Genomic DNA, 11,444 nt, shown 5'->3' with positions numbered 1-11,444 from the left:
CTCAACCTGCTCCACTGTAGCCCCGTCGATGAGAATGGGGGCGTGCTCGGTCCTCTTTTTCCTGTAGTCCACAATCATCTCCTTTGTCTTGATCACGTTGAGGGAGAGGTTGTTGTCCTGGCACCACAGGGCCAGGTCTCTGACCTCCTCCCTATAGGCTGTCTCGTTATTGTTGGTGATCAGGCCTACCACTGTTGTGTCATCGGCAAATTTAATGATGGTGGAGTCGTGGTTGGCCGTGCAGTCATGAGTGAACAGGGAGTTCACAGGAGGGGACTGAGCATGCACCCCTGAGGTGCCCCTGTGTTGAGGATCAGCATGGCGGATGTGTTGTTACCTACCCTTACCACCTGGGGCAGCCCGTCAGGAAGTCCAGTATCCAGTTGCAGAGGGAGGAGTTTAGTCCCAGGGTCCTTAGCTTATTGATGAGCTTTGAGGGTGCTATGGTGTTGAACGCTGAGCTGTAGTCAATGACCAGCATTCTCACATAGGTGTTCCTTTTGTCCAGGTGGGAAAGGGCAGTGTGGAGTGCAATAGAGAGAGCATCATTTGTGGATCTGTTTCTGGGATAATGGTGTTGATGTAAGTCATGACCAGCCTTTCAAAGCACTTCATGGCTACAGACATGAGTGCTACGGGTCGGTAGTCATTTAGGCAGGCTACCTTCGTTTTCTTGGGCACAGGCATTATGGTGGTCTGCTTAAAACATGTTGGTATTACAGACTCGGACAGGGAGAGGTTGAAAATGTCAGTGAAGACACTTCCCAGTTGGTCAGCGTATGCTCACAGTACACGTCCTGGTAATCTGTCTGGCCCTGCGGCCTTGTGAATGTTGACCTGTTTAAAGGTCTTACTCACATCGGCTGTGGAGCGCGTGATCACACAGTCTTCCGGAACAGCTGGTGCTCTCATGCGTGTTTCAGTGTTATTTTCCTCGAAGCGAGCATACAAGTAGTTTAGCTCGTCTGGTAGGCTTGTGTCACTGGGCAGCTCTCGGCTGTGCTTCCCTTTGTAGTCTGTAATGGTTTGCAAGCCCTGCCACATCCAACGAGTGCCAGAGCCGGTATAGTACGATTCGATCTTAGTCCTGTATTGAGGCTTTGCCTGTTTGATGGTTCGTCGGAGGGCATAGCGGGATTTCTTATAAGCTTCTGGGTTAGAGTCCCCCTCCTTGAAAGCGACAGCTCTAGCCTTTAGCTCAGTGTGGATGCTGCCTGTAATCCATGGCTTCTGGTTGGGGTATGTATGTACGATCACTGTGGGGACGACGTCATCGATGCACTTACTGATGAAGCCAATGACTGATGTGGTGTACTCCTGGAACATATTCCAGTCTGTGCTAGCAAAACAGTCCTGTAGCTTAGCATCTGCTTCATCTGACCACTATTTTATTGATCTAGTCACTGGTGCTTCCTGCTTTAATTTTTGCTTGTAAGCAGGAATCAAGAGGATATAATTATGTTCAGATTTGCCAAATGGAGGGCGAAGGAGAGCTTTGTATGCGTCTCTGTGTGTGGAGAATAGGTGGCCCAGAGATTTTTTTTCCTCTGGTTGCACATTTAACATGCAGGTAAAAAATTTGGTAAAATGGATTTAAGTTTCCCTGCATTAAGGTCCCCGGCTACTAGGAGCGCCACCTCTGGGTGAGCGTGTTCTTGTTTGCTTATGGTGGAATACAGCTCATTCAATGCTGTGTTAGTGCCAGTCTCTGACTGTGGTGGTATGTGAACAGCTACGAGAAATACAGATGAAAACTCTCTAGGTAGAAAGTGTGGTCTACAGCTTATCATGAGATACTCTACCTCGGGCGAGCAATAGCTCGATACTTCCTTAGATATCGTGCACCAGCTGTTATTTACAAAAATACAGTCTGCCGCCCCTTGTCTATCCTGCCGGTATAGCGTGTAACCAGCCAGCTGTATGTTGATAGGGTCGACGTTCAGTCACGACACCGTGAAGCATAAGATGTTACAGTTTTTAATGTCCCGTTGGTAGTTTAATCTTCTGCGTAGCTTGTCGATATTATTCTCTATGTTTGCTAGCAGAATGGAGGGAAGTGGGGGTTTATTAGATCACCTACAAATTCACGCAAATCGCAGGGATCTGGGCCTGTTCCCGAGAAATCAGTATATCCTTCTCGTCAGAGTCGTGAAAGGAAAAAAAGGATTCTGCTTCTGTCTAGAAGTTATTTTCGGTCATAAGAGATGGTAGCGGCAACATTATGTACAAAATAAGTGAAAAAAAATAAGTTACAAACAACACAAATAAACGAACAAGCCTTCCCTGTAGCTCAGTTGGTAGAGCATGGTGTTTGCAACGCCAGGGTTGCGGGTTCGATTCCCATGGCGGGCCAGTACGAGAAAAAAAAAAAAAGAAAAAAAAATGTATGAAATGAAATGTATGCATTCACTACTGTAAGTCGCTCTGGATAAGAGCGTCTGCTAAATGACGTAAATGTAATGTAAATGTAAAAAAAAAACACAATAGGTTGGGGACACGTAAAACGTCTACCTTCATCTCTGGCGCCATAACCCAGTGGATATCATTTTATGTTATCAACTTGTGTTATCATACACTGTGTAACCTAGTGATTGTCATTTCGCGTTATCATACACAGTGTAACCCAGTGGTTATCATCTTGTGTTATCATACACTGTGTAACCCAGTGGTAATCATCTTGCGTTATCATACATGGTGAAATCAGGTGGTTATCATCTTGTTATCATACAGGATAAGCATGCTCCTGAAGCTTTTCTGATTGATACCTCAACTCTTTGGAAAGAAGAACTCAATTATATTCAGCATTAGAAATGGATTGTTAAGTTTAGTCCTCCCACAACATCATAGCAAAATGTGCATGAATGAAAATCTGCCTCTACGGTTCCCCAGTAGTTTCTGGTGTTGTGTTTGTACTAGCCAGTGGAGCACATAACAGGATGTGGTCCCAGGTTGAAAGAGCATCAGCTCTGTGTCTCTTGAACCACTCACTTCCTGCCTCTGGGCTCTGCAGTGTATGTCAGCCGAGTGGTTCTGCACTGCTTCAACTCTTAACATAGTGCATTCGGAAAGTATTCAGACCCTTTCACTTTTGACACATTTTGTTACGTTACAGCCTTGTTCTAAAATTGATTAAACTGTTTTCCCTCATCAATCTACACACAATACCCCCCATAATGACAAAGCAAAAATGGGGTTTTAGAAATGTTTGCAATTGTATAAAGAAATACAAACTGAAATATGACATTTACATAAGTATTCAGACCCCAGGCTCCGTTCATCTTTCCCTCGATCCTGACTAGTCTCCCAGTTCCTGCCGCTGAAAAATGGTATTGGCCAGGTGATGAGCGGGGCCTGGTTTCCTCCAGATCTGACGCTTGGCATTCAGGCCGAAGAGTTCAATCTTGGTTTCATCAGACCAGAAAATCTTGTTTCACGTGGTCTGAGAGTCCTTTAGGTGCCTTTTGGCAAACTCCAAGCGGGCTGTTATGTGCCTTTTACTGAGGAGTGGCTTCCGTCTGGCCACTCTACCATCGAGGCCTAATTGGTCGAATGCTGCAGAGATGGTTGTCCTTCTGGAAGGTTCTCCCATCTCCACAGAGGAACTCCGGAGCTCAGTCAGAGTAACCATCGGATCCTTGGTCATCTCCCTGACCAAAGCCCTTCTCTCAAGATTGCTCAATTTGGCCGAGCAGCCAGCTCTAGGAAGAGTCTTGGTGGTTCCAAACTTCGTCCATTTAAGAATTATGGAGGCCATTGTGTTCTTGGCGACCATCAAGGCTGCAGAAATGTTTTGGTACCCTTCTCCAGATCTGTACCTCAACACAATCCTGTCTCTGAACTCTACGAACAATTCCTTCGACCTCAGGGCTCGGTTTTTGCTCTGACATGCACTGTCAACTGTGGGACTTTATATACAGTCGTGGCCAAAAGTTTTGAGAATGACACACATATACATTTTCACAAAGTCTGCTGCCTCAGTTTGTATGATGGCAATTTGCATATACTCCAGAATGTTATGAAGAGTGATCAGATGAATTGCAATTAATTGTAAAGTCCCTCTTTGCCATGCAAATGAACTGAATACCCCAAAAACATTTCCACTGCATTTCAGCCCAGCCACAAAAGGACCAGCTGACATCATGTCAGTGATTCTCTCATTAACACAGGTGTGAGTGTTGACGAGGACAAGGCTGGAGATCACTCTGTCATGCTGATTACATTTACATTTACATTTTAGTCATTTAGCAGACGCTCTTATCCAGAGCGACTTACAAATTGGTGCATTCACCTATAATATCCAGTGGAACAACCACTTTACAATAGTGCATCTAAATCTTTTAAGGGGGGGGGGTTAGAAGGATTACCTTATCCTATCCCAGGTATTCCTTGAAGAGGTGGGGTTTCAGGTGTCTCCGGAAGGTGGTGATTGACTCCGCTGTCCTGGCGTCGTGAGGGAGCTTGTTCCACCATTGGGGTGCCAGAGCAGCGAACAGTTTTGACTGGGCTGAGCGGGAACTGTGCTTCCTCAGAGGTAGGGAGGCGAGCAGGCCAGAGGTGGATGAACGGAGTGCCCTTGTTTGGGTGTAGGGCCTGATCAGAGCCTGAAGGTACGGCGGTGCCGTTCCCCTCACAGCTCCGTAGGCAAGCACCATGGTCTTGTAGCGGATGCGAGCTTCGACTGGAAGCCAGTGGAGAGAGCGGAGGAGCGGGGTGACGTGAGAGAACTTGGGAAGGTTGAACACCAGACGGGCTGCGGCGTTCTGGATGAGTTGTAGGGGTTTAATGGCACAGGCAGGGAGCCCAGCCAACAGCGAGTTGCAGTAATCCAGACGGGAGATGACAAGTGCCTGGATTAGGACCTGCGCCGCTTCCTGTGTGAGGCAGGGTCGTACTCTGCGAATGTTGTAGAGCATGAACCTACAGGATCGGGTCACCGCCTTGATGTTGGTGGAGAACGACAGGGTGTTGTCCAGGGTCACGCCAAGGCTCTTAGCACTCTGGGAGGAGGACACAAGGGAGTTGTCAACCGTGATGGCGAGATCATGGAACGGGCAGTCCTTCCCCGGGAGGAAGAGCAGCTCCGTCTTGCCGAGGTTCAGCTTGAGGTGGTGATCCGTCATCCACACTGATATGTCTGCCAGACATGCAGAGATGCGATTCGCCACCTGGTTGTCAGAAGGGGGAAAGGAGAAGATTAATTGTGTGTCATCTGCATAGCAATGATATGAGAGACCATGTGAGGATATGACAGAGCCAAGTGACTTGGTGTATAGCGAGAATAGGAGTGGGCCAAGAACAGAGCCCTGGGGGACACCAGTGGTGAGAGCACGTGGTGCGGAGACAGATTCTCGCCACGCCACCTGGTAGGAGCGACCTGTCAGGTAGGACGCAATCCAAGCGTGCGCGGTGCCAGAGATGCCCAGCTCGGAGAGGGTGGAGAGGAGGATCTGATGGTTCACGGTATCAAAGGCAGCAGATAGGTCTAGAAGGATGAGAGCAGAGGAGAGAGAGTTAGCTTTAGCAGTGCGGAGAGCCTCCGTGACACAGAGAAGAGCAGTCTCAGTTGAATGCCCAGTCTTGAAACCTGACTGATTAGGATCAAGAAGGTCATTCTGAGAGAGATAGCAAGAGAGCTGGCCAAGCACGGCGCGTTCAAGAGTTTTGGAGAGAAAGGAAAGAAGGGATACTGGCCTGTAGTTGTTGACATCGGAGGGGTCGAGTGTAGGTTTTTTCAGAAGGGGTGCAACTCTCGCTCTCAAACTCTGATTGAGTTTGAATAACAGACTGGAAGCTTCAAAAGGAGGGTGGTGCTTGGAATCATTGTTCTTCCTCTGTCAATCATGGTTACCTGCAAGGAAACACGTGCCGTTATCATTGCTTTGCACAAAAAGGGCTTCACAGGCAAGGATATTGCTGCCAGTAAGATTGCACCTAAATCAACCATTTATCGGATCATCAAGAACTTCAAGAAGAGCGGTTCAATTGTTGTGAAGAAGGCTTCAGGGTGCCCAAGTAAGTTCAGCAAGCACCAGGACCGTTTCCTAAAGTTGATTCAGCTGCGGGATCGGGGCACCACCAGTACAGAGCTTGCTCAGGAATGGCAGCAGGCAGGTGTGAGTGCATCTGCACGCACAGTGAGGCGAAGACTTTTGGAGGATGGCCTGGTGTCAAGAAGGGCAGCAAAGAAGCCACTTCTCTCCAGGAAAAACATCAGGGACAGACTGATATTCTGCAAAAGGTACAGGGATTGGACTGCTGAGGACTGGGGTAAAGTCATTTTCTCTGATGAATCCCCTTTCCGATTGTTTGGGGCATCCGGAAAAAAGCTTATCCGGAGAAGACAAGGTGAGCGCTACCATCAGTCCTGTGTCATGCCAACAGTAAAGCATCCTGAGACCATTCATGTGTGGGGTTGCTTCTCAGCCAAGGGAGTGGGCTCACTCACAAGTTTTGCCTAAGAACACAGCCATGAATAAAGAATGGTACCAACACATCCTCCGAGAGCAACTTCTCCCAACCATCCAGGAACGGTTTGGTGACGAACAATGCCTTTTCCAGCATGATGGAGAACCTTGCCATAAGGCAAAAGTGATAACTAAGTGGCTCGGGGAACAAAACATCGATATTTTTGGTCCATGGCCAGGAAACTCCCCAGACCTTAATCCCATTGAGAACTTGTGGTCAATCCTCAAGAGGCGGGTGGACAAACAAAAACCCACAAATTCTGACAAACTCCAAGCATTGATTATGCAAGAATGTGCTGCCATCAGTCAGGTTGTGGCCCAGAAGTTAATTGACAGCATGCCAGGGCGGATTTCAGAGGTCTTGAAAAAGAAGGGTCAACACTGGAAATATTGACTCTTTGCATCAACTTCATGTAATTGTCAATGAAAGCCTTTGACACTTATGAAATGCTTGTAATTATACTTCAGTATTCCATAGTAACATCTGACAAAAATATCTAAAGACACTGAAGCAGCAAACTTTGTGGAAATTAATATTTGTGTCATTCTCAAAACTTTTGGTCACGACTGTAGTCAGGTGTGTGCCTTTCCAGGAACGAGTTTGGGAAATCCTGATAAAACTGATATAATTTGCACTTTAGAGTGCGAGCTGCTTTTATAAGAGTTGGTGTTAATTAGCAGAATCACTATGTCCAGTTAGGTTCAGCCACTCTGTGGCCATTGGACTGTATGCATCTGTGAACCTTGAACTTTGCAGGTACAGTATGTTAATTGGTGGGTTCCTTTAGTGACATCAACCCTCCATGGTTGTACATATCAATTCCATAGAATCTTTTCTTGTGTATATTTTCAAAGGATAAAGCTAAGAGCTGTTGTGGAAATTCTTACACAGGGGCACTCGAAGTCAATCTTAAATTAATCATTATTTTTTGTCAGCAAGCTGGAAAGGTCACAGTCAAACTTAGATGCATAAAGTACCGGTCTGAAGTGAGCTCTAACGGTGCAGTCCCGTTAGTTCCCTTATATACTGACAAGTTATATTTGCATGATTTAGCTTATTCATCATTCAATAATTAATGTTTGCTTCATTCATGTGATGAACAAATACTGGGTCATGCATGTGACAGACCAATACCTCACAGGCTTCTTCTCTCTAAGCTGAGACCTTGAAAATGAGATATCCCTTTCTCTAAACAAGGTTCTAGGCGTACTGTCAAATTGCAGATACTGACAGTGAGGATTCGTTCAATCAGTCACTTGCATGAACACAGAAATTGGTTTATAGAAAAGCATAAACATAACACAGAAATTGGTTATTAGAAAAGCACAAACATACACATTTCCATCACATTCCATCCTCTTATCACTTGTGTGATGATAATTATTACATTTTAATGTAAGCATTTAGATTTTAGCTTCTGTATCATAATATTCTATACTCCTATTAAAGTTAGGGAAATCAACGCAGAAAAAAAAACAAGACACTAATTTCAAGCCCTTCATTCTGGGTTATACAATCTAATTAGTATGGTAATACTATTTTTTATTTTACCTTTATTTAACTAGGCAAGTCAGTTAAGAACAAATAATTATTTACAATGACGGCCTAGGAACAGTGTTAACTGCCTTGTTCAGGGGCAGAATGACAGATTTTTTTTTACCTTGTCAGCTCAGGGATTCGATCTAGCAACCTTTCAAACAGGGATTCCAACCAAGTTGCAGGCGTCCACTCTGGTTGTGGGGAATTATTCTTAGCAACAGTGGCAATGTATTCGGCGAGAGCAGTCATATCAGAAGAGTGATCTGGGATAAAAGTACAACATTCATCTCCAATAATTGCACAAGTACCCCCTTGACCTGCCAAAAGATAGTCAAGAGCCTCTCTGTTTTCCAGAGCCAATTTACACAATTCTTTTAGCATTGTCAATTTTCTCTATGTCTCTAGAGATCTCCTGAATTTGGTCTAGGGCACATGCATATTGACTTTCACAGGGAAGAGAGAGAACACATGTTATAACAGTTTCACACCAACCTTGATAGAATGAGATTGGGGCAAGGTTAGCCCAAGCTACAATCTAGTGGCTCTCCTCACAATTTAGGGGCATAGCTCTGTCTCTAGAAGCCTCTCCTTTCCATATCATAATTATAAATATTGATAAATTATCCAACCCAAATTTAGAATGACAGTCCGTAGTGCTTCACGTTGGTTCTATCACTTTAATTTAAGACCCTCATCAATAAATCAAACAGAGTATTAACCACTAACAAATATTCATTAACAGGTGGGTTGTGTGTGGGTGCTGGCGTGTATATAGTAAAAATCGTAGGGTAAAAACAAACAAAATTGCCAGGCCTGTTAGGGCTAGGGGGCAGTATTGACACGGCTGGATAAAAAACATACCCGATTTAATCTGGTTACCACTCCTACCCAGTAACTAGAATATGCATATACTTATTACATATGGATAGAAAACACCCTAAAGTTTCTAAAACTGTTTGAATGGTGTCTGTGAGTATAACAGAACTCAAATGGCAGGTCAAAACCTGAGAGATTCCTTTACAGGAAGTGGCCTGTCTGACCATTTCTTGAACTTCTTTTCCATCTCTATCTTTTACTAAAGATCTCTGCTCTAACGTGACACTTCCTACGTCGTCCATAGGCGCTCAGAGCCCGGGAAAAAACAGAATGTCGTCATCCCAGCCCCAGGCTGAAACACATTATCGCCTTTCTCAAGTGGCCGATCAAGGGACACTGAGCTTAGGCGCGTGACCCGACCGCCCCCGCCTTTGTGATTTTTTCCTCTGTTTGCCGAAAAGGAGATTCCCTGTCGGAATATTATCGCTTTTCTACGAGAAAAATGGCGTAAAAATTGATTTTAAACAGCGGTTGACATGCTTCGAAGTACGGTAATGGAATATTTAGATTTTTTTTGTCACGAATTGCGCCATGCGCACGACCCTTCTTTACCATTTCGGATAGTGTCTGGAACGCACGAACAAAACGCCGCTATTCGGATATAACGATGGATTATTTTGGACCAAACCAACATTTGTTATTGAAGTAGCAGTCCTGGGAGTGCATTCTGACGAAGACAACAAAAGGTAATCAAACTTTTATAATAGTAAATATGATTATGGTGAGTGCTAAACTTGCCGGGTGTCTAAATAGCGAGCCCGTGATGCCTGGGCTATGTACTTAGAATATTGCAAAATGTGCTTTCACCAAAAAGCTATTTTAAAATCGGACATATCGAGTGCATAGAGGAGGTCTGTATCTATAATTCTTAAAATAATTGTTATGCTTTTTGTGAACGTTTATCGTGAGTAATTTAGTAAAATGTTAGCGAATTCCCCGGAAGTTTGCGGGGGTATGCTAGTTCTGAACGTCACATGCTAATGTAAAAAGCTGGTTTTTGATATAAATATGAACTTGATTGAACAAAACATGCATGTATTGTATAACATAATGTCCTAGGGTTGTCATCTGATGAAGATCATCAAAGGTGAGTGCTGCATTTAGCTGTCTTCTGGGTTTTGGTGACATTATATGCTGGCTTGAAAAATGGGTGTCAGATTATTTCTGGCTTGGTACTCTGCTGACATAATCTAATGTTTTGCTTTCGTTGTAAAGCCTTTTTGAAATCGGACAGTGTGGTTAGATTAACGAGAGTCTTGTCTTTAAATAGCTGTAAAATAGTCATATGTTTGAGAAATTGAAGTAATAGGATTTTTAAGGTTTTGAAAATCGCGCCACAGGCTTCAAGTGGCTGTTACGTAGGTGGGACGAATTCGTCCCGCCTAGCCCAGAGAGGTTTTAATTTGGGAGCTCCCTTAACAGCTGGATCCGGGTACCTTTAACTGCTCTCCTAAGGCACTTGACTTGGAAATCCTTTCAAAGGAAGAGATACAGAATCATTGATAAACATAGAAAAAAACTTGATAGACACATCAGATGATACAGTGTCCCGTCAAGCTGAATAGGCACCTTCTAAAGTAAACAAACCTAGAGCCCCTCTCTTGTAATCACTGTCATTTCGACCTGTTCCTTTGACATACAATTCTGTACAAACTATCCCTGGGACATAAACTTAGTCACAATATAAAACCTGTTGTTTAACAAATCTGCTAGGACCTTCAAAAAGTTGGTGCTGGATTATCAGATCAATATTCGGTACTAAAACATTTACTTGGATCTACTTCCTTCTGGACACAGTTCCAAGTAATGGAAACATATTGTTGTTTTAGATGACATTACCCACTTAAATCACTGGACACAGTTCCAGGTAATGGAAACAGATTATTGTTTTAGATGACATTACCTTCTTACTTAAATCCCTGGTGCTACCCATATTATAGAATTGAGTAATACATTGTCAAAAACGTGTCTTATTCAATTATTCAAACCTCTGTCCCAAATTTCCCCACTGTGCCTCTTACAGCCTGTTTGGGTTCAGTGTGTACTGGCAGCTATTGTTCCACAGGAAGCTGATCTCTAACCCAAACAACAGATTACTTAAACACAAGAGCAGTGGACCAGGCCTTGAAGAGTGAGCGGCCTCTAATTTAATATCAGTCCCAATGCTCAATCCCTTTGTTTACTACTTGAAATTACTAAGATATTGCATTATTGGAGTGCTATCTGAAAGCCAATTACTATTCACTTTGTTACTTTCACTAGTTTCCATATCTGTTTCCTTCTTTCCCAATAGGAAGACCTTCCTAATCACTTTGTTAATACACACAGATCACTCTCAAACAACTTTCTGCTTTCCTCCCTATTGCAAGGTTTAAAACAAAACAAAACAAACATGATAACCTTCTCCATATTGGAAGGCATTGTTTTCATTTTAGTCTACCCTAACAATGTTAGTCTATATATTTATTTCAAATTTCTGTTGGATGTTCACTTTCTGCTTCACACTTATTAAATGTCTATTATTTTAAGCTTCATATGTAATGTGCCAAATTTATAAAATACAT

Source organism: Salmo salar, chromosome 07 (genome assembly GCF_965601325.2).
Source record: "Salmo salar chromosome 07, fSalSal1, whole genome shotgun sequence".
Lineage (NCBI taxonomy): Eukaryota > Metazoa > Chordata > Actinopteri > Salmoniformes > Salmonidae > Salmo > Salmo salar.
The sequence above is the reverse complement of the archived record's forward strand: the minus strand, read 5'-3'. Positions refer to the sequence as shown.